Source organism: Thalassophryne amazonica, chromosome 5 (genome assembly GCF_902500255.1).
Source record: "Thalassophryne amazonica chromosome 5, fThaAma1.1, whole genome shotgun sequence".
Taxonomy (NCBI): Eukaryota; Metazoa; Chordata; class Actinopteri; order Batrachoidiformes; family Batrachoididae; genus Thalassophryne; species Thalassophryne amazonica.
This window is the reverse complement of record NC_047107.1, coordinates 84,887,527-84,908,523: the sequence shown is the minus strand read 5'-3', so window position 1 is coordinate 84,908,523 and position 20,997 is coordinate 84,887,527. Positions and strand designations below refer to the sequence as shown.

The 20,997-nt window shown below is 41.6% G+C and overlaps 1 protein-coding gene and 1 long non-coding RNA gene across 4 annotated transcripts in view; both read left to right on the top strand.

The window, feature by feature from the left end:
• Positions 1 to 20,997, top strand: part of arl15a (ADP-ribosylation factor-like 15a) — a 432,264-nt gene that overhangs the window by 368,578 nt on the left and 42,689 nt on the right. The gene's annotated exons all lie outside the window — the stretch shown is intronic.
• Positions 507 to 17,264, top strand: LOC117510869. The gene is made up of 3 exons (XR_004560831.1): positions 507 to 625; positions 12,725 to 12,734; positions 17,254 to 17,264. It is a non-coding gene; the product is annotated as an uncharacterized LOC117510869 (long non-coding RNA).

Below are 20,997 nucleotides of genomic sequence, written 5' to 3'. Positions count from 1 at the left end.
GAATAATGAAGCGATGAATAATGAGCCACGTATGGGATTTGTCAGAAATTTCAGTGATTATTGAATAATGAGTCACCTATATGAATATTGTCCAAACAATTAAAAAACAATGTGAGTGATTGCATCACTGATCACAGAGCAGCTCATCCAATCAATTATAAACGAGATGTTAAATCTATCATAAACATACTTTTAAAGCTAGTCATCAGGAGGACTGAACATGCAACTGTTGTACCAAGCTTTACAATATAAACATTACACATGATTACCTTTAAGCTGTTCAAGTACGTTCTACTTCTCCACCTCATGCATCGCAGGAAAAAGAGACAAACAGCAGTTGAAACGGTCCTCTGTGATCCTGAGCAATTACAGGTGTTCTAAACATCCAAACTCGGACAGAAAATGATTAATCCGCTACAAATAATTATTTTAATACTGCCCAGCGCGCAAAGCAGGGGGATTGTCACGACGAAGTGCGCGAGAGGCGGAGCCAAATAGCCTGTCCTGTACTCGTAGCCGCCAGGTACCCGGATAATGGGCTTTTAACAGCCTCATCCTCACCACAAACATGCCTCTTACATTCTCGTTTGTCCTCCTAGTACCTCATACACAAACTGCCCCACGCGTTTGCTAAATTTTGAACTTCTTGAAATAGCGCCATGCTCAGAGATGAGCCTCGTTAGCTGAATATTCTGCCTCTAAGAGCCTCTGTTCTCCCACGTTTGTTGAATAACTGGACTCGTACCAAAACACATGCTATGTTGTGGCTCATATATCATCGTCCATTATTTGGTGAGGACCAGGGCTTAACACACATGATGTCACCCTATCAATTTCAGCCATGTGATTACAGCAAAAATGCAGACATGGCTGCATCCATAAATCTTGCAGTATCCCGAACTCATGAATATAGTTAGAACTGTATATTAGATTGCATTGAAGTCATAAGATGTTACTCTAAACATGTTGCTTTTGTCATATCAGTAAGTTTTTAAATGGTTTAATTGGTACAGTATCTCTTTAAAGCTTCTAGGTGTGTGATTGATGTAAGTTCTTGCATTTTGGGCATTTTCTTAATATAGTTAAATGAATTGTTGTAAACTGATCCCAGAGACATAATTTTGAGCAAAATTGTTTGTTAAAAATTTCAAAAGAGGCACATTTTTTTTTTTGTAAGATATGAACGCCATCATCTTTGAAGAATATTGCACAAATTATTATTGTACTGGGCAGTTTGGGTTTTTTAAATTCCTCAAGCTTTAACAAAACCCATGTATTAGTCCTCATGTAGATGGAACGTATTTTCAGTTGTGCGCATGTATTCAGTTAACATTGCAGAAAGTGAAATCATACTTTGCACAAACTATTGAAAATTGGTCCAAGACGAAGTTGCTAGTCAACTCTGTCCTGTCTCACATTTTGCACATGGTGAACTTGCAGGTCTTGGCACACATTGGGTGGATGACTCATGTGGCGCCCAGTGTCTGAAACTTTCGTCAAACGTCTGGCACATGGTGTGTGCGTGTGGTCATGTGGCCAGTGACGCTGGTGTCTCGAAATTCCTCAGTGGCTGCTGATTGGTTTGTAGACTATGAGGCACAGGTAAGACCAATCACTGACCTTGAGACAGACAACACTGTGTGAGCACTCCATTACCAAATGGCTCTATACTGTTAAGCTCACCCTTCCAATACCTTGCATGTGCTCATTACTGAGTGGAAATGCTAATTATTGCCGCTCATTCATAGTCAACAGGATGAGAGTTCATCAGTCACATAAAAATGGGTGATATTTACTTTTTGAAAGGTTGTGTGTGGAGGAGGTGGGGGGGGGGGGGTAATTGTTACTTACTGAATGGTATATGTTTAACTTATCTACTTGCTATTGTCATAATATAGCTGTTGCTGCTCACGTGGTGAAAAAAATTGGTTTCTTCATAAATACTTGTGCTCATGAGAGAGCTCGCACCAGATTTCACTTTACACAGGATGTCAGCTTTGCATTGACGTAAATTGTCTGTCACAATATGACGGAGTGAGGAAACATATGAGTAACATATACAAACGTTTGATAGCTGTTTGTGTCCATTTTTGTTCTGTACAAGTCCTTTTCTCATTTGTTAAATGTGTCCCCTGTCAGCTGATGGACAGCGAGTCAGTCGGAAAGTTTTGCGCATGCTCAAAACTTTCAGCAGACATCAGATTGAGCACTTTGCCAGTGGTTGCTTGTTTGTTTACAGTTTTGTCCTGTACTTGTTTGTTATTTCTACGACACTCATGCCTTTATATCCTGTGGTTGTCCAATGCTTCAGACTGGGCTTCTGATTGACCAACGCTCCGGCGCAAGGTGTGAATTCAGCATGAGGGAGAGAGGACAGTTCCTGATGCAGCAACATGCAGTGTGGCTTTTTATTTAGCCAAGGTCATTGAAGAAAAAGATAGTGTAGCTGTGCGTGTTTTTACTTGGACATCAAAGTGCACTTGGGGGATTCTCTTGGTAAGAAGGCACCACAGATGAAGAAGTTTGTTTACTATCCTCGCCATTGTAGCCACACTGAATGGCAGTACAGTGGAGAAGATGGCGTCAGTGCATGAACGTAGTGAGGAAGTATGGCATCATGATCCCCAAGCTTGCCTGATTCTAGCCACATTTGCGTTAAGACCTCAGTGAGTCCCAATCAAATCCAGCAAATCCAGTTTTCCACCGCGTGCATATATGTCTTAAAACTGGGAAAATCTTTCTGCTGAGTGCGGCTCTTGATGCTGCCAGTGGAAACGTAATGTTATCGTCCATCAGAGTCCAAAATCCATCGAAGACCATCTGGTTAAGCAATATTTGCCACTGGAAAAATTATTTCAATATGTTACTAATCAGTTTACTCAATCCCTCATAGTGTGGCTTTACCCAAAGCAGCTCCCACTTTTCACTGAATTTTGCTCCGTTTTGCACCATTATAGGCAGAGTTATCTTTGCTGATTTCCCCAAGCAGGTCTCACCTGACCGTGTTCAGAATGTAGTCCTCCCATGCAGGTATAGCAAAAGTCCGGGGGGGGGGGTTCTCAATGCCTAGTGGATGCCAAGCCACCTCTGCCCCACCCGAGCTTGGCACAAGATGACCCAGTGCAACTCGTAAGTTTGGGTACACTTAGTGAAGACTCCATCCTCAACTCTTGATAATTGTTTCGATATCCTGTGTGAAAATTGGATGCTGAGTTGCACTGAGCCTGCACTGACTGATCCTGGTTGTCTGGAACTGAATGCAATATGCCAACATGGCCAGGAGTCCAGTCAAGTTCATGGCCTTTTCCATCTTGTGCTGATCTATGCCGAACAGCATGCCAGCGATCTTTCAGGACGCACAAGCTGTGGCAAGGCACTGCTCTGGAAACATCTGCACTGAACTCAGTTAGGTGTGAGAACTGCTCTTTGCTTTTCAATATTTTACTCATTTATTTAGCGTACAAGTGCTGGTCATATAATTAGAATATCATGAAAAAGTTGATTTATTTCAGTAATTCCATTCAAAATGTGAAACTTGTATATTATATTAATTCATTACACACAGACTGATTATTTCAAATGTTTGTTTCTTTTAATTTTGATGATTATAACTAACAACTAATGAAAATCACATTCAGTATCTCAGAAAATTACAATATTAAGACCAATACAAAAAAAAAAGGTTTTTAAAAGTGTTGGCCAACTGAAAAGTATGAGCGTGTACAGCACTCAATATGTAGTCGGGGCTCCTTTTGCCTGAAAGCCGATCAGACTGTGGCACTGCTCAGGTGGTATGAGAGCCCAGGTTGCTCTGATAGTGGCCTTCAGCTCTTTTGCATTGTTGGATCTGGCATGTCGCATCTTCCTCTTCACAATATCCTATAGATTTTCTATGGGGTTAAGGTCAGGCGAGTTTGCTGGCCAATTAAGACAGGGATACCATGGTCCTTAAACCAGGTACTGGTAGCTTTGTCACTGTGTGCAGGGCCAAGTCCTGTTGGAAAATGAAATCTGCATCTCCATAAAGCTGGTCAGCAGCAGGAAGCATGAAGTGCTCTACAACATCCTGGTAGACGGCTACGTTGACCTTGGACCTCAGAAAACACAGTGGACCAACACCAGCAGATGACATGGCACCCCCAAACCACACTGACTGTGGAAACTTTACACTGGACCTCAAGCAACATAGATTCTGTGTGTCTTCTCTCTTCCTCCAGACTCTGGGACATTGATTTCCAAAGGAAATACAAAATTTACTTTCATCAGAGAACTTTGGACCACTCAGCAGCAGTCCAGTCCTTTTTGTCTTTTAGCCCAGGCAAGATGTCACGTCAGCAGTCTTCCCTATGATTGTGTAGCCTACAGAACTAGACTGAGAGACCAGTTAAAGGCCTTTGCAGGTGTTTTCAGTTAATTAGCTGATTAGAGTGTGACACCAGTGTCTTCATATTCAACCTTTTCACAATTCTAATTTCTGAGATACTGAATTTGGGGATTTCATTAGTTGTCAGTTATATTCATCAAAATTAAAAGAATAAACACTTGAAATATATCAGTCTGTGTGAATGAATATTACATTATACAAGTTTTCACTTTTTGAATGGAATTACTGAAATAAATCACTTTTTCATGATATTCTAATCATATGACCAGCACCTGTGTATGCACTGGTCTTTAAGGCACAGTGTCTTTTCATTGTGATTTGAGTGTCCAGTACCACTTGACAATCAGTGCTATAATACTGCAGCCCAGACAAATGATTCAGCAGATGTCAGTCAAATAATTTTGCTGTAAGACAGTTAAGCAATGTTGCAAAAGTAGAAGTGAAACAATTTCATTTTTCTCTTTCTGCAGATTAGCAATTATAAGGAATTCCAAATGGGCTCATGTCCAGTCTTGAAGATGAGATCACTGTATAGTGTCAAATAATTTTTATCTTGTAGTCTGCCAGAGATTTAGGACTAATGAAAACTGCAGAGTGCAGTCAGCATTTTAAGCAGACATTTTCTGTTAATTCTGCTAATTTCAAACACACACTAAATCTTTGCGATGCCAACTGAAGATGAATGTGTCTAAACTTCAAATTCAACTGCTGCAAAAAATGGTTCTGATGCCGTGTTTATGCACAAGAAAGGAACACACTAACTTCTGTATTACTGTACATTAATACTTGTGTCAGAGAAAAGAAATTAGATGTTGAACATCATCTGCAGCTCATTGCAAACAAAAGTGTGTGTGTGATGGTGGGGGGGGGCAGCTTAATGTTTACAGACAGACCTTGTACAATACATACGTATGATCACATAAAAGCTTCATATTTTATGTAGCCTGTGAGCTCAAATTCTGTGTCTGTATGCTGAATGAGCAGATGAGACTGATGGAGATACCGAGGGGGAGGACAGGATGAATAGCAGTAAAGCAGACAGGCAGAGTGGGAGGGGGTCAGGTGGCGTGACTTTTTACTCCACGGCTCACTGACCTTGACAGTGGAGCCACAGCCAGCAATTCTGATAGCCCACTGATAGTGTCTCACCCTCTCCGTCTCTTTCACATTCTCTCATTCTTTATTTTTTGCTTTTCCTTTCTCTCTTTGCATGCTTGTAGCAAGTCTACCCTGCTGCCTGTCACAGCCAAAAACCCATCACCATCTCTCTGCTGTAGCTCACCCCCCACTTACCTCACGTCTGCTCTGTTTCCAGACAAGCGGGTTTAAAAAGTCAACTGCATATTGAGCCGTCTAGACTGAAGCCGGACAGCAACAACCCTCCCCACCCCCAACCCCCTGAATTGTGAGTTGCTGGCTACAGCGGAAAAACAGAAGAGGAGCTGGTGACCTTGCAATGTTTTGTCCCTTATTTTCAGCCAAGTGCAAAGCAGCTCTACATTACATAAGCATAATATGCAGCATGGCAACTGATGGCCAAACATACAGTATGATGAGAGAGAGGGAGAGGGTGGGGTACTCTGTGAACATAATGAGATCTCATTCATGAGTTGATGAGCTGTTCTGTGACTGCAGTATGTGCTATCAAATCTGTTGATGTGCAGGACTAGGGTTGGGTATTGAGAACCGGTTCTTTTAGAGTATCGTTAAGAAATTAGACCCAGTAAGTGGCAGGCTAAACATGAAGAACACAAGGAGTCAGCATGGGTCGGCAACTGCAGATCAAACATTGGAAATGAATGCAGGGGAGCAGACATAGAAGCACGAGAATCGGGCACTAGAGTACGGTTGGGTATCAAGAACCGGTTCTTTTTGGGTATCGTTTAAGAAATTATTTGATCCACCAACATCAATAGCCTTTTTGCTTAACGATTCCCTTATCGGTCTTTCAGAGCAGCCGTTGTTTTTGAGGGTGTTTGTCGGGAAAATGATCATTCCTCTACGTTGATTACAGACCCTGCAGCATCTCTGTAATCAACAGTTTCTGCAGCGCGACACCACTTTGAAGCGTGAACCAATGAAGCAATGCTTCAATCCACTAGCTCGTTGGTTCTTTGATTCGCTGCTCTTCAGAAACGGCAAGTCCGCTTCTTAACACCTCTCAAAACCATTAAAATATCGTGAGTCACTTTTGTGTGTATTAAAGTCACTGTCTTGTTGCAGTCAAAAAACGAGAATCATCCTCCGTTCCGTTGGCACAGCTCCAAACGCTGCACGACTCTCTGCCGAGACAGAGTCCGGTCGGAATTAATAACTTCAAAATGAATTGCCGCTTTAAATAAAATGACACCTCTTACAACGTTGTAATACAGACAAGAAACTACAACTGACTAAAACGTTTTTTTTTCTCCCAAAATGAGACGTCCTGCATTCTTCATAAATTACACCCTGACGTGCAGTGCAGCCAGCTGCAAGAGCTCAGCTCAGATGTATGGAAAGACATTCATGTCAATAATGTCTGAAAGGAAATGCTTTCAACAATAACTACAGATTTTGTTTATTTCTATTTATGTACAGAGATCAAGAATCCACCATGTAGAGTTTACTTATGTCCATAGTTTAAGGATCCAGTGACCAATTTCATATTTATTTACTTTAAGACTCAATAAAATGTTGTTCAATTTCAATTCAGTTTCAATTTAATCATCTTATAAAGCGCCAAATCACAACAAAAACCATCTCAAGGCGCCTCACATAGAACAGTTCAACATAAAAAAATTAAACTAAATAAATAAAAATTCAAAAAATTCAAATACATAATTAAAAACAGAAGTAAAAGAATAAAACCGATAAAAAAATAAAAACTATTCATAAGAAAGAGAATAAAAATAGGCTTTAAGACTTGACTTAAAAATGTCCACGGACTCCGACTGCCTCATGGTTGCAGGAAGAGTGTTCCACAGAGCGGGTGCATGATAAGAAAAAGCTCTTTGACCTGCTGACATAGAAAACCTGCAAAGCCTACTTTTAGTACACAAAAAATTCACAAGAGGTATCGATAAGGAATCGGATCAATAAGCGGAATCGATAATGGTATAGATATCAATAAAATCTTATCGATACCCATCCCTATGCAGGCCCGTTACTTACAAAAAAAATTAAGAATTACATACTTTTTAAGAATAAAGGATTATTAACTGAGCAAGCAAGGTTAATAATTAGTTTATAATGTAGCTACTATAAATATATATAAAACACACAAACTTACAGTATCGCTCGAATATGAAAGCTGCTGACAGCTCGTAGCCAGACCTGTTCACTTTCTTCACCTTCTATATATATTATTTACATACCCTAGCAGAATTTCAGTTTGTTTTTTTTGTTTGGTTTTTTTTTTTGGCCATTTTTCAGAGAATATCTGTCCATAAAGTCTGTGTGTGGGTATGTGGCTCGCATATCTCTCTGCCTCAGCTTTCGGATATGGCTTGCACATGGCACGATGATGTGCATCCTGTATTCTGAAAATTTTGGGGAATAATTTTCAAAACCTTTATTTTGAAACCTTCATTTCATTACAGGATTGGCCCGCTTGGAAAAGGCATTGCTTCTCAAAACATGCCAGTGAATAAAATCAAGCGCGCCCTCTCTTCCATGGTGTTTAGTGCACCAGTTGAATCGGCTAACGTTTAGCCTTAGCTGATCAATCAGTGGGTACCGAGATTTACCCAGACTGACTGCAAATATGAGTAAATTAAGTACTTTAATTTTAATTATTGTAGCATTTTGGAAATGCCGAAATGTGCTCTGTCGTAACCATGTGAACAAATTATCTCACCTCTCTTCTTCTATGGTGGATAATGACAGCCAGTATCATTATTGTTGCATTGCTGCCACCTTCTGCATCAGTCCGTTATAGCAGTACTAAATCCTCTTGATGAGTCCAGTGTCTTTCAAGTATTTAAAAAGCCAAAACTTCCCCCTCCCACTTGACTTTATGACAAACTGTCTGCAGATCACCTAAACAAATTCATACTTATTACAATATTCCACCATACATACCCTTTACTTCACCTCAAAAAAGCCACCGATAGTAGTACTTTCACATCAGTGGAATAGGGTTCAACTACCTACAGTGTCCTTGCAAAAAGCCAAAATATATGAAAACACAATTGTTATCAATCAATGCACACATTTCACAACAAACCTAAATATCCCAGACTCAACATTATCAATAACTACTGTATTCACATCCATGTGTTTGTGTTGCATTTACACTAACTGTTTATTCCTTCCTATATCTCTATATGTGTATATATGTCTGACCATGTTGAATGAATGTCAATCTTTTTCTTAAAATAACTGTATTTGTGCATCTCTTTGTATCTCAATGTCAGCTTGTCTTAACTAATGTACACTTTGTCAAGTTAAAACTATGTAAGAGTAAGTACACCTCTTGTACATCCCACCTTCAAACACAGCCTCATACTACCGTCCATGAAAAATAGCTGTCAATTTTCTATATAAATACACACTTCCTACGGGCACTGCACGAGTGAATCATGACACAAAAACTTTTTTTCCACTCATGGTTGGTGGTTGGGTTAAGCCATTTATTGTCAAACAACTGTGTTTACTCTTTTTAAATCATAATGACTACAGAAACTATCCAAATGACCCTGCTCAAACATTTACATACCCCCTGTTCTTAATACCGTGTGTTGCCCCCTTTAACATCAGTGACCGCATGGAGTCTTTTGTGGTATTTGTGGATGAGGCTCTCTGATGGTAAAGCTGCCTCTCAATTACTAAGAAATACAAACAGTATGGCACTATGGTAAATCTGCATGGAGTAGACAGTTCTCAAAACTGAGTGACTGTGCAAGAAGAAGAGTGAGGAAAGCCACCAACACACCTAGACAACCCAGAAGAACTTATCTTATGCGGCTGTGATTGGAGAAATTGTGCACAGTGCAAATTTAGCATTTTGCATCACCACTCTCAGCTTCATAGTGGAGTAGAGCAGGGAAGGATTTCTTTCACCAAAACAGATCAAATCCAGGCTTACGTCTCAAATATACCTTCTGTCAGTTTGTAGCTAAACTTTCAGGTCTTCTTTTAAAGAAATTCCTCCTCTATACCACTTCATCCTGAAGCTGTATAACTGGTAATACCAAATGTGAAATTTGCACTGTGCACAATTTCTCCAATCACAGTCACATAAGCCTGTGAGACAAAGATTGAAGTATTTGGTGTGAATGCCAGATGTCATGTTTGGAGGAAACCAGGCACCATTGCTACAGTGAAGCATGGTGATGGCAGCATCATGCTGTGGGGATGATTTTCAGTGGCAGGAACTGGGAGACTAGTCAAGAGGATTGAGGGAACGATGAATGCAGCAGTGTACAGAGACATCCTGGATAAAAAAAAAAAACCTGCTCCAGAGCGCTCTTGTCCTCAGACTGGGGTGATGGTTCATCTTTCAGCAGGACAATGACCCTAAGCACACATCCAAGATATCAATCAATCAATCAACTTTTTTCTTATATAGCGCCAAATCACAACAAACAGTTGCCCCAAGGCGCTCCATATTGTAAGGCAAGGCCATACAATAATTATGAAAAACCCCAACGGTCAAAACGACCCCCTATGAGCAAGCACTTGGCAACAGTGGGAAGGAAAAACTCCCTTTTAACAGGAAGAAACCTCCAGCAGAACCAGGCTCAGGGAGGGGCAGTCTTCTGCTGAGACTGGTTGGGGCTGAGGGAAAAAACCAGGAAAAAGACATGCCGTGAAGGGGGGCAGAGATCGATCACTAATGATTAAATGCAGAGTGATGCATACGGAGCAAAAAGAGAAAGAAACAGTGCATCATAGGAACCCCCCCACAATCTACGTCTAAAGCAGCATAACCAAGGGATGGTCCAGGGTCACCCGATCCAGCCCTAACTATAAGCCTTAGCGAAAAGGAAAGTTTTAAGCCTAATCTTAAAAGTAGAGAGGGTATCTGTCTCCCTGATCTGAATTGGGAGCTGGTTCCACAGGAGAGGAGCCTGAAAGCTGAAGGCTCTGCCTCCCATTCTACTCTTACAAACCCTAGGAACTACAAGTAAGCCCGCAGTCTGAGAGCGAAGCGCTCTAATGGGGTAATATGGTACTACGAGGTCCCTAAGATAAGATGGGACCTGATTATTCAAAACCTTATAAGTAAGAAGAAGAATTTTAAATTCTATTCTAGAATTAACAGGAAGCCAATGAAGAGAGGCCAACACGGGTGAGATATGCTCTCTCCTGCTAGTCCCCGTCAGTACTCTAGCTGCAGCATTCTGAACCAACTGAAGGCTTTTTAGGGAACTTTTAGGACAACCTGATAATAATGAATTACAATAGTCCAGCCTAGAGGAAATAAATGCATGAATTAGTTTTTCAGCATCACTCTGAGACAAGACCTTTCTGATTTTAGAGATATTGCGTAAATGCAAAAAGGCAGTCCTACATATTTGTTTAATATGCGCTTTGAATGACATATCCTGATCAAAAATGACTCCAAGATTTCTCACAGTATTACTAGAGATCAGGGAAATGCCATCCAGAGTAACGATCTGGTTAGACACCATGCTTCTAAGATTTGTGGGGCCAAGTACAATAACTTCAGTTTTATCTGAGTTTAAAAGCAGGAAATTAGAGGTCATCCATGTCTTTATGTCTGTAAGACAATCCTGCAGTTTAGCTAATTGGTGTGTATCCTCTGGCTTCATGGATAGATAAAGCTGGGTATCATCTGCGTAACAATGAAAATTTAAGCAATACCGTCTAATAATACTGCCTAAGGGAAGCATGTATAAAGTGAATAAAATTGGTCCTAGCACAGAACCTTGTGGAACCCTCCATAATTAACTTTAGTCTGTGAAGAAGATCCCCATTACATGAACAAACTGTAATCTATTAGACAAATATGATTCAAACCACCGCAGCGCAGTGCCTTTAATACCTATGCACATGCTCTAATCTCTGTAATAAAATTTTATGGTCAACAGTATCAAAAGCGAGCACTGAGGTCCAACAGAAAACAGCACAGAGATAAGTCCACTGTCCGAAGCCATAAGAAAGATCATTTGTAACCTTCACTAATGCTGTTTCTGTACTATGATGAATTCTAAAACCTGACTGACACTCTTCAACTAGACCATTCCTCTGCAGGTGATCAGTTAACTGTTTTACAACTACCTTCTCAAGAATCTTTGAGAGAAAAGGAAGGTTGGAGATTGGCCTATAATTAGCTAAGTAGCTGGGTCAAGTGATGGCTTTTTAAGTAATGGTTTAATTACTGCCACCTTAAAGGCCTGTGGTACATAACCAACTAACAAAGATAGATTGATCATATTTAAGATTGAAGCATTAAATAATGGTAGGACTTCCTTGAGCAGCCTGGCAGGAATGGGGTCCAATAAACATGCCGATGGTTTGGACGAAGCAATTAATGAAATAACTCAGACAAGAACAACCGGAGAGAAAGAGTCTAACCAATACCTGCATCACTGAAAGCAGCCAAAGATAACGATACATCTTTGGGATGGTTATGAGTAATTTTTTCTCTAATAGTCAAAATTTTGTTAGCAAAGAAAGTCATGAAGTCATTACCTAGTTAAAGTTAATGGAATACTCAGCTCAATAGAGCTCTGGACTCTTTGTCAGCCTAGCTACAGTGCTGAAAAGAAACCTGAGGTTATTTTATTTTCTTCAATTAGTGATGAGTAGAAAGATGTCCTAGCTTTACGGAGGCTTTTTTATAGAGCAACAAACTCTTTTTTCCAGGCTAAGTGAAGATCTTCTAAGTTAGTGAGACGCCATTTCCTCTCCAACTTACGGGTTATCTGCTTTAAGCTACGAGTTTGTGAGTTTATACCACGGAGTCAGACACTTCTGATTTAAAGCTCTGTTTTTCAGAGGAGCTACAGCATCCAAGTTGTCTTCAAAGAGGATGTAAACTATTGACGAGATACTCTAACTCCCTTACAGAGTTTAGGTAGCTACTCTGCTCTGTGTTGGTATATGACATTAGAGAACATAACGAAGGACTCATATCCTTAAACCTAGTTACAGCGCTTTCTGAAAGACTTCTAGTGTAATAAAACTTATTCCCCACTGCAGGGTAGTCCATCAGGGTAAATGTAAATGTGTATTAAAAAATGATCAGACAGAAGGGAGTTTTCAGGGAATACTGTTAAATCTTCTATTTCCATACCATAAGTCAGAACAAGATCTAAGATATGATTAAAGTGGTGGGTGGACTCATTTACTTTTTGAGCAAAGCCGATAGAGTCTAATAATAGATTAATGCAGTGTTGAGGCTGTCATTCTCAGCATCTGTGTGGATATTAAAATCGCCCACTATAATTATCTTATCTGAGCTAAGCACTAAGTCAGACAAAAGGTCTGAAAATTCACAGAGGAAACTCACAGTAACGACCAGGTGGACGATAGATAATAACAAATAAAACTGGTTTTTGGGACTTCCAATTTGGATGGACAAGACTAAGAGACAAGCTTTCAAATGAATTAAAGCTCTGTCTAGGTTTTTGATTAATTAATAAGCTGGAATGGAAGATTGCTGCTAATCCTCCGCACGGCACCGTGCTACGAGCATTCTGACAGTTAGTGTGACTCCGGGGGTGTTGACTCATTTAAACTAACATATTCATCCGCTGTAACCAGGTTTCTGTTAGGCAGAATAAATCAATACGTTGATCAATTATTATATCATTTACCAACAGGGACTTAGAAGAGAGAGACCTAATGTTTAATAGACCCACATTTAACTGTTTAGTCTGTGGTGCAATTGAAGTGCTATATTATTTTTTCTTTTTTGAATTTTTATGCTTAAATAGATTTTTGCTGGTTATTGGTGGTCTGGGAGCAGGCACCGTCTCTACGGGGATGGGGTAATGAGGGGATGGCAGGGGGAGAGAAGCTGCAGAGAGGTGTATAAGACCACAGCTGTGCCTCCTGGTCCCAACGCTGGACAGTCACAGTTTGGAGGATCCAAGAAAATTGGCCAGATTTCTAGAAATGAGAACTGCTCCATTTAAAGTGGGATGGATGCCGTCTCTCCTAACAAGACCAGGTTTTCCCCAGAAGCTTTGCCAATTATCAATGAAGCCCACCTCATTTTTTGGACACCACTCAGACAGCCAGCAATTCAAGGAGAACATGCGGCTAAACATGTCACTCCCGGTCTGATTGGGGAGGGGCCCAGAGAAAACAACAGAGTCCGACATTGTTTTTGCAAAGTTACACACCGATTTAATGTTAATTTTTAGTGACCTCCGATTGCGTAACCGAGTGTCATTACTGCCGACATGAATTACAGTCTTTACCAAATTTACGCTTAGCCTTAGCCAGCAATTTCAAATGTCCTTCGATGTCGCCTGCTCTGGCCCCCGGAAGACAATTGACAATGGTTGCTGGTGTCGCTAACTTCACATTTTCAAAACAGAGTCGCCAATAACCAGAGTTTGATCCTCGGCGAGTGTATCGTCGAGTGGGGAAAACGGTTAGAGATGTGAACGGGTTGACGGTGTACACGGGGGCTTCTGTTTAGGGCTACGCTTCCTCCTCACAGTCACCCAGTCAGCCTGCTTTCCCCGACTGCCCGGGATCTGCCAGGGGGGAACTAGCGGCGGCTAAGCTACCTTTGGTCCGCACCGACTACAGGGGCCTGGCTAGCTGTAGAATTTTTCCACGGTGCGGAGCCGAGCCTCCACTTCGCCCAGCCTGGCCTCCAAAGCTACGATAAGCTGCACTTATTACAAGTACCGTTACTGCTAAAGGAGGCCGAGGAATAACTAAACATTTCACACCCAGAGCAGAAAAGTGCGGGAGAGACAGGAGAAGCTGCCATGCTAAATCGGCTAAGAGCTAGTAGCTACGCAACCTAGCGGATTCCTAAAAACACACAAAGTGAATAATGTGTAAATAATTTAAAGGTGATTCAGCAGAAGGAGTGCCCCAATCAGGCACCAAACAGGCCATGAAGCAGCACAGGCAACGCACGACAACAGTGCTAAAGAGAAAAATAAAAAAAATAAAAACGAAAGCGTTAGCAAGCTAGTTAGCTTGCCAACGCTGATGAAAGTTAGCTGATAAAAGTGCTCCGTCGCGATGTTTCGACCGTTAGAGGTCTTCCTTAGGCGTTGGAGCACAGTAAAAAAGTAAAAAAAAAAAAAAGTAAAAAGGTAAAAAAGTAAAAAAGTCTTGAAAAAGACTGTTAATTCAAGTCCAAAGCAGCAGCAGCATATCAATGGAGTGGCCTCAGGACAACTCTGTGAATGTCCTTGAGTGGCCCAGCCAGAGCCCAGACCAGAATCTGACTGAACATCTCTGGAGAGATCTGAAAATGGCTGTGCACTGATGCTCGCCATCCAACCTGATGGAGCTTGAGAGGTTCTGCAAAGAGGAATGGCCAAAACTGCCCAAAGATAGGTGCATCAAGCTTGTGGCATCATATTCAAGAAGACTTCAGTCGAATTTTGAGGGGGAAAAAAAAAACAATTTACTCACAGTAGCCTTACAATTTAAGGCTGTAACATACCAAAATGTGGAAAAAGTGAAGCGTGAATATTTCCGGATGTACTGTATATACAGTTTTCTGCCTGAAGCTTTTAAATTGCATTTTATGTAATTACATAAAAAAAGAAAATATCTGAAGGTGTCTGTAATCCATAATCAATTTGGCAGTCTTCAGGATGTTTTTTTGAAATCATGTACAGCCTACCGTTTGGTTTGTAAAATACTGCACTTGTTTGTTGCAGTCCTTAAACACATAAAATGTAAATAGAATGTACACAGTCAACAACATTGGATTAATTTAATGAAGAAAAATGTCATTATAATGCATACCATAAAACAATGTATACAGGTAGTAGAAATTGTCAAGTTGCTTTGGATAAAAAGCATTTCTCAAACGGGTTAATGTAAATATGTACTGAGAATAGTTTAAAGATATATGTCAAATGGTGACTGTTTCCTATTCCTTCCTGTCAGTTGATGAGGTGCATGTATGACACCCTGAAGTGTGAGATTCCAAGTAAAGCTACACGTGATCGTGTTTTGCTTTTTCTTTTTTCTTTTTTTTTAAGCGGTCTCTACAGCCATTCCGTGGGCCCACCATGTGCTGTTAGATGACTCTATCCTTCCTGGTAGCATAGTGTTGACAGGCTGGTTTCAAGAGAACACTGCTACAGTTTTGCCATCTCCAAATGCCTTTAAATCTTGTTACATTTCACCTTGTCATTAACTCTTCATTGTGTTAATATTAAATAATGTAAACCAAATACATGTGCGTACAGAGTATGCAAGGTAGAAGCTACAGTGCATCTAAACTGAGCGACCCGGGAGAAGGACATCATATTCAAGAAGACTTGAGGCTGTAATGGCTACCAAAGGTGCCATCAACAAAGTAACTGAGTAAAGGGTGTGAATACTTATCTAATGTGATTTCTTAGGGTTTTTTTATATATACATTAGCAATAATAATAATAATAATAATAATTTTTTTAAACTTTTCATGTTGTCATTATGGGGTGTTGTGAGTAGAGGGGAAAAAGTGAATTTATTCCATTTTGGAATAAAGCTGTATCATAAAATGTGGAAAGTGAAGTGCTGTTAATACTTTCTGGATGCACTGTACTTTAGTCGACTGAGGGTTGCTTGTTCAGTCTCATTTCAGTGTTCACACATTTGTTTCAGCCTTGCATAAATGTGATTCCATAGAATTTTTTGATGATGCCAAGAAGGTGATCATTTTTAGATGCCTAAAGAAGTAAACGTGCTTTTTTTCAGGTCTGTTCCTTCCTATGCCCCTGACCAAGGCAGAGTCTCTACATCTGGAGTTGGTCCCTGGGCGCCGCAATGTGGCTGCCCACTGCTCTTAGTGGTTGAATTGCATCTAACTGTAACTAGGACGGGTTCATTGCGAGAGGACAAATGTCACTGTATGTATGTATGTATATGTACAATTCATTCATTCATTCATTCAAAAATTTACAATATTTTTTAAAAGAAAGCAACAGTTGCAGTAGCAGGATAACAGTCATTTTCTGACAAGTTCTTAATCCATTTCATGACCCCCATGTTGGAAAATGTAAAAATGCTTCTTTAATAACATTTGTACTGCTGCTCTACAATATCAAGGCACCTTCCTGATAAGAACAACCCCCAAAAAAAGTTGTTTAAGTGGCCAGAGAGTGATAAACACCTTTGCATTTTGTATATAGAACCAGGTATCGTACTCTTGTAATTATTAGTCCCTCTTAGGACATTCAGGAAGTAAGTGTGTCTTGGGTGTCCAGAAAGGGTTGTCAGATGTCCTTGCTTATCACGTAGGAAAATAAAGAATGTAAACATCTTTAACTGAGACATTCAGAAATTATACTTCCATGCAAAGCTGCTGGGTGAACTTGTAACAAATTGCACTCCTAAGGATGTTATTCTGAGTCCAGATTTTTTAGTAAAAATACTGTAGTCTCATTGAATTCCATACTGCCTAATGCTCTCCAGTGCCTAATAATATCTGTTGTGTGTGAGTGGGGATTACAAAAAGGGACTTCAAACCTTAAGTACCATGAGATGTTTTACATGCATTCTCCCAGTGCTTCATTTACCTCACCTTGGGAAACAGGGGTTGGAAAAGTAGTCAGACAGCACATATTGATTACCCTCTTGAGAGTATGTGTTAGACCTTTGAAGCACAGTATGTGAAGCTACTTAAAATTTTTTTGTTTCTTTGGTTTGTCTCTCTTGCATCTTTGTCCTGCTTGTGCAACCCTCTCAACCACCTTCATCTCTGCTTTCTTTCCTGTTCTACCACCCAGACATTCTTTCTCATCCTGTCACTTCTGGGCCGGTGGTCTGTCCCGTTGGGAGGTTAAGGGGCACCAGGTTGTGCGGGCACCATGTTTGCCTTTTCCCACAGCCACCGTCAAATGCTGCTGAACCCTGACCCCAGCAGGTCCTCACTTCTAAAATTGGCAGGGAACGCAGTTGAGCCACCCAGACCCTATTCAGTGCCGGACTTTGCATTGGTGGAGAAAAAAATCTCCCCCAACCCAGTTGTGGTCAGTGCCCTCCTTTTGTCTAATGGTCAAGTAGGGTCGGACAACCGGCTGCCACTACTCAGAACAAGACTTCCGAAAAGCCTATTCAGCGTGTGATTTGACTGTCGGGTTCCTTCGTTGGCTCAGAGGATCAAACGCTGGGAATCTTTGGGGGTTCTTTTCCGTGGAGTTTTTCATCCATTGTAACTTATCCATTGACAAACCTCAAAATGACTAATGATGTCTCTCCCAGCAGCCCTGAAAGAAGACCTCACTGCATACAAAAGTTTTACAAATGTAGAACTACTGGGAAAGTTTTATCTATTTTCAACAGAAATGGATGCCAGAGATGCAATATGTTCGGTCTTCAGTGACCTTTAATTTTGAAATGACTCACTTCAGTTTAACCTTTGTTGGTCATTATTCAGTCTAAGATAATGAATTGAAAAAGATGCACCACATGGGACCACTTTCAGTCTTAACAGTTGTAGTATGGCACTGTCAATGCTGTGGCTAAGATGACTTTTGCGTGGGCTGGGTTGTACGCTTCTTACTTCCTGGTAGTGATTAAAGCCGATTAGCAGTAGATTCAAAACAGAGGGAGTTAATTGTCTAAAAAGAAACATATTTCCTAAAGTACATCAAATCTCACCATTGATGCGTAGCCCAAGGAATTTGTAAAGGCACTTGAATTATGGATATAACTGTTGGTTTTATAGCTAGATGTACAGTATGTCTTTTGTTTTTTGTTTTTTTATTGGTTCCTTGTCCCCTTAGTCTGCTCTAGTTTGGTCTATTTTAAGTAATGTTTTTGTAATAATAAAACATGTGAAACCTTGACTTATAAATCATGGTCAGATGGCATATTACTGTGTGAGAGGGGGCATGTTTGTGTGGGAAAATTGTGTGTAGGTACTGACTACAAGATGAGGCATGGTTTAAATCTTTTGCAGAAGGGAAGAACTTTGATTGTAATGCCGTGTGCTATGTGCTGAGGTGGGGGCCTGCTTCAGCTTTCAAGCTGGTCAACTGTCAGGACTACAGCGTGAAAGGGGGGCCTCAGAATGAAAGGGGTGGCGGGTCGCACTAGGGGGTCCTGGAAGAGGAGGAGTGGCTTGTGACAGACCTCCTGGGCTTTGAGGCCCTCTGTGTGGGCTTCTACAGCATGGCAGCCAGCTTGACAAGAAACCAACAGAAAGAAGGAAGGGAGGGCGGGTTCCAGGGAAGGTGTTGGTGTTTTGGCCCCTACAGCAAGGAGCATGGGCAGGCCGCCAGCTCACCCGTTCAAGTCCCACAGACCAGATGTTCCCTGTCAGGGAGCTCTTGGCCTTAATTAAATTGAGTTATTGTAAATCTGTAATAAGGGGAGGAAAACATGGGCACCCCCCACCCCTTCCTACAGGAGCATACAGATCCACAATATTGTACCCTCATAGACATTTCTTAGTCTCATGCAAATCAACCTGTGGAGAAGAGGTCATGCCCCAGCTACTGAAGCTTCCAATTACTTTCTATCCTACAACGCTTGGCAAAAATTATGGAATCACCGGCCTCGGAGGATGTTCATTCAGTTGTTTAATTTTGTAGAAAAAAAGCAGATCACAGACATGACACAAAACTAAAGTCATTTCAAATGGCAACTTTCTGGCTTTAAGAAACACTATGAGAAATCAGGAAAAAAAATAGTGGCAGTCAGTAACGGTTACTTTTTTAGACCAAGCAGAGGGAAAAAAATATGGACTCACTCAATTCTGAGGAAAAAATTATGGAATCATGAGAAACAAAAGAACGCTCCAACACATCACTAGTATTTTGTTGCACCACCTCTGGCTTTTATAACAGCTTGCAGTCTCTGAGGCATGGACTTAATGAGTGACAAACAGTACTCTTCATCAATCTGGCTCCAACTTTCTCTGATTGCTGTTGCCAGATCAGTTTTACAGGTTGGAGCCTTGTCATGGACCATTTTCTTCAACTTCCACCAAAGATTTTCAATTGGATTAAGATCCGGACTCTTTGCAGGCCATGACATTGACCCTATGTGTCTTTTTGCAAGGAATGTTTTCACAGTTTTTGCTCTATGGCAAGATGCATTATCATCTTGAGAAATGATTTCATCATCCCCAAACATCCTTTCAATTGATGGGATAAGAAAAGTGTCCAAAATATGAACGTAAACTTGTGCATTTATTGATGTAATGACAGCCATCTCCCCAGTGCCTTTACCTGACATGCAGCCCCATATCATCAATGACTGTGGAAATTTACATGTTCTCTTCAGGCAGTCATCTTTATAAATCTCATTGGAACGGCACGAAACAAAAGTTCCAGCATCATCATCTTGCCCAATGCAGATTCGAGATTCATCTGTTGTGTGGGCCGCTGAAGAGGAGGTACTGCTGGCCCACCACCACCAGAGGGCGCCCTGCCTGGAGTGCGGGCTCCAGGCACCAGAGGGCGCTACCGCATCATGGGAGTAATCTGGGTGACAGCTGTCACCCATCACCAAACACAGCTGTTTCTACTCAGCACCGAGGTATATCAGGAGGACGGCGTCTCCACCTCAGTGCCGAGATATCGCCTAAGACTAAGGTAGTATTCTCTGCATTTATATATATTAACCAGCTAAACCTATTAAACCTTTTCAGGACTGGTGACTACAGATAGCTTCACTGTTTTGGATAAGTACTCACCTTCCTGCTGTTCTTTGACAAGAGGTGGAGGCGGCTTCTCCCCTCTCCGTTACTGGGTGCGGTCATCCACGCCTGTGTGTTGTCGCTCTCTCCTGCCAGCAGTACCGGATCCGACGAGCGGAGGCAGTGGCCACCTGGGAATTCGGGAGTTGGCGGTTCCAGTATTTCCAGGGTTCGGTGGCAGAGGAGATCTGGGTGGTTCCGGTTCGACTGAGACGGACGTCTCCTACCTTCGAGCCTGCCCACACGACACCAGCGGATTCGACCCCAAATTGTGTTTGTTATATTAATTGTGCCTGTTTCACAGAAGTAAATCTTGTTCTTTACCTTCTCCATTGTCCGTTCATTGCGCCCCCTGTTGTGGGTCCGTGTTCCAACACTTTCACAACAGGATATCTCGGCCAGCGTCATGGATCCCGAGGGGCGTCAACCGGCTGTTGAACGGCCAATGGAAGACCAAGGCGCGGCGGAGGCTTCGGGAGGGGTAATCGGTGAGTTGCAGCGGATCCTCACCGCCTTCACCTCTCGGATCGATTTAATGACCGAGCAGTACGTTCTCCTAAACCGCAGGGTGGAGGCTCTCGCCGCACAAGTGGAGGCGCGCCCTTCGGGCGCCGCTGCGGCTCTCCCTCCCGAGGACCCTGCGCGCGAAAGTGACGTTCCACTGGTCGTTCAACGGTCCCTTCCTCCGTCCCCAGAAGCATACATAAGCCCTCCAGAGCCGTACGGAGGCTGTGTGGAGACGTGCGCGGACTTTCTTATGCAGTGTTCGCTCGTCTTCGCACAGCGTCCCGTGATGTACGCGACTGATGCTAGCAAAGTAGCTTAT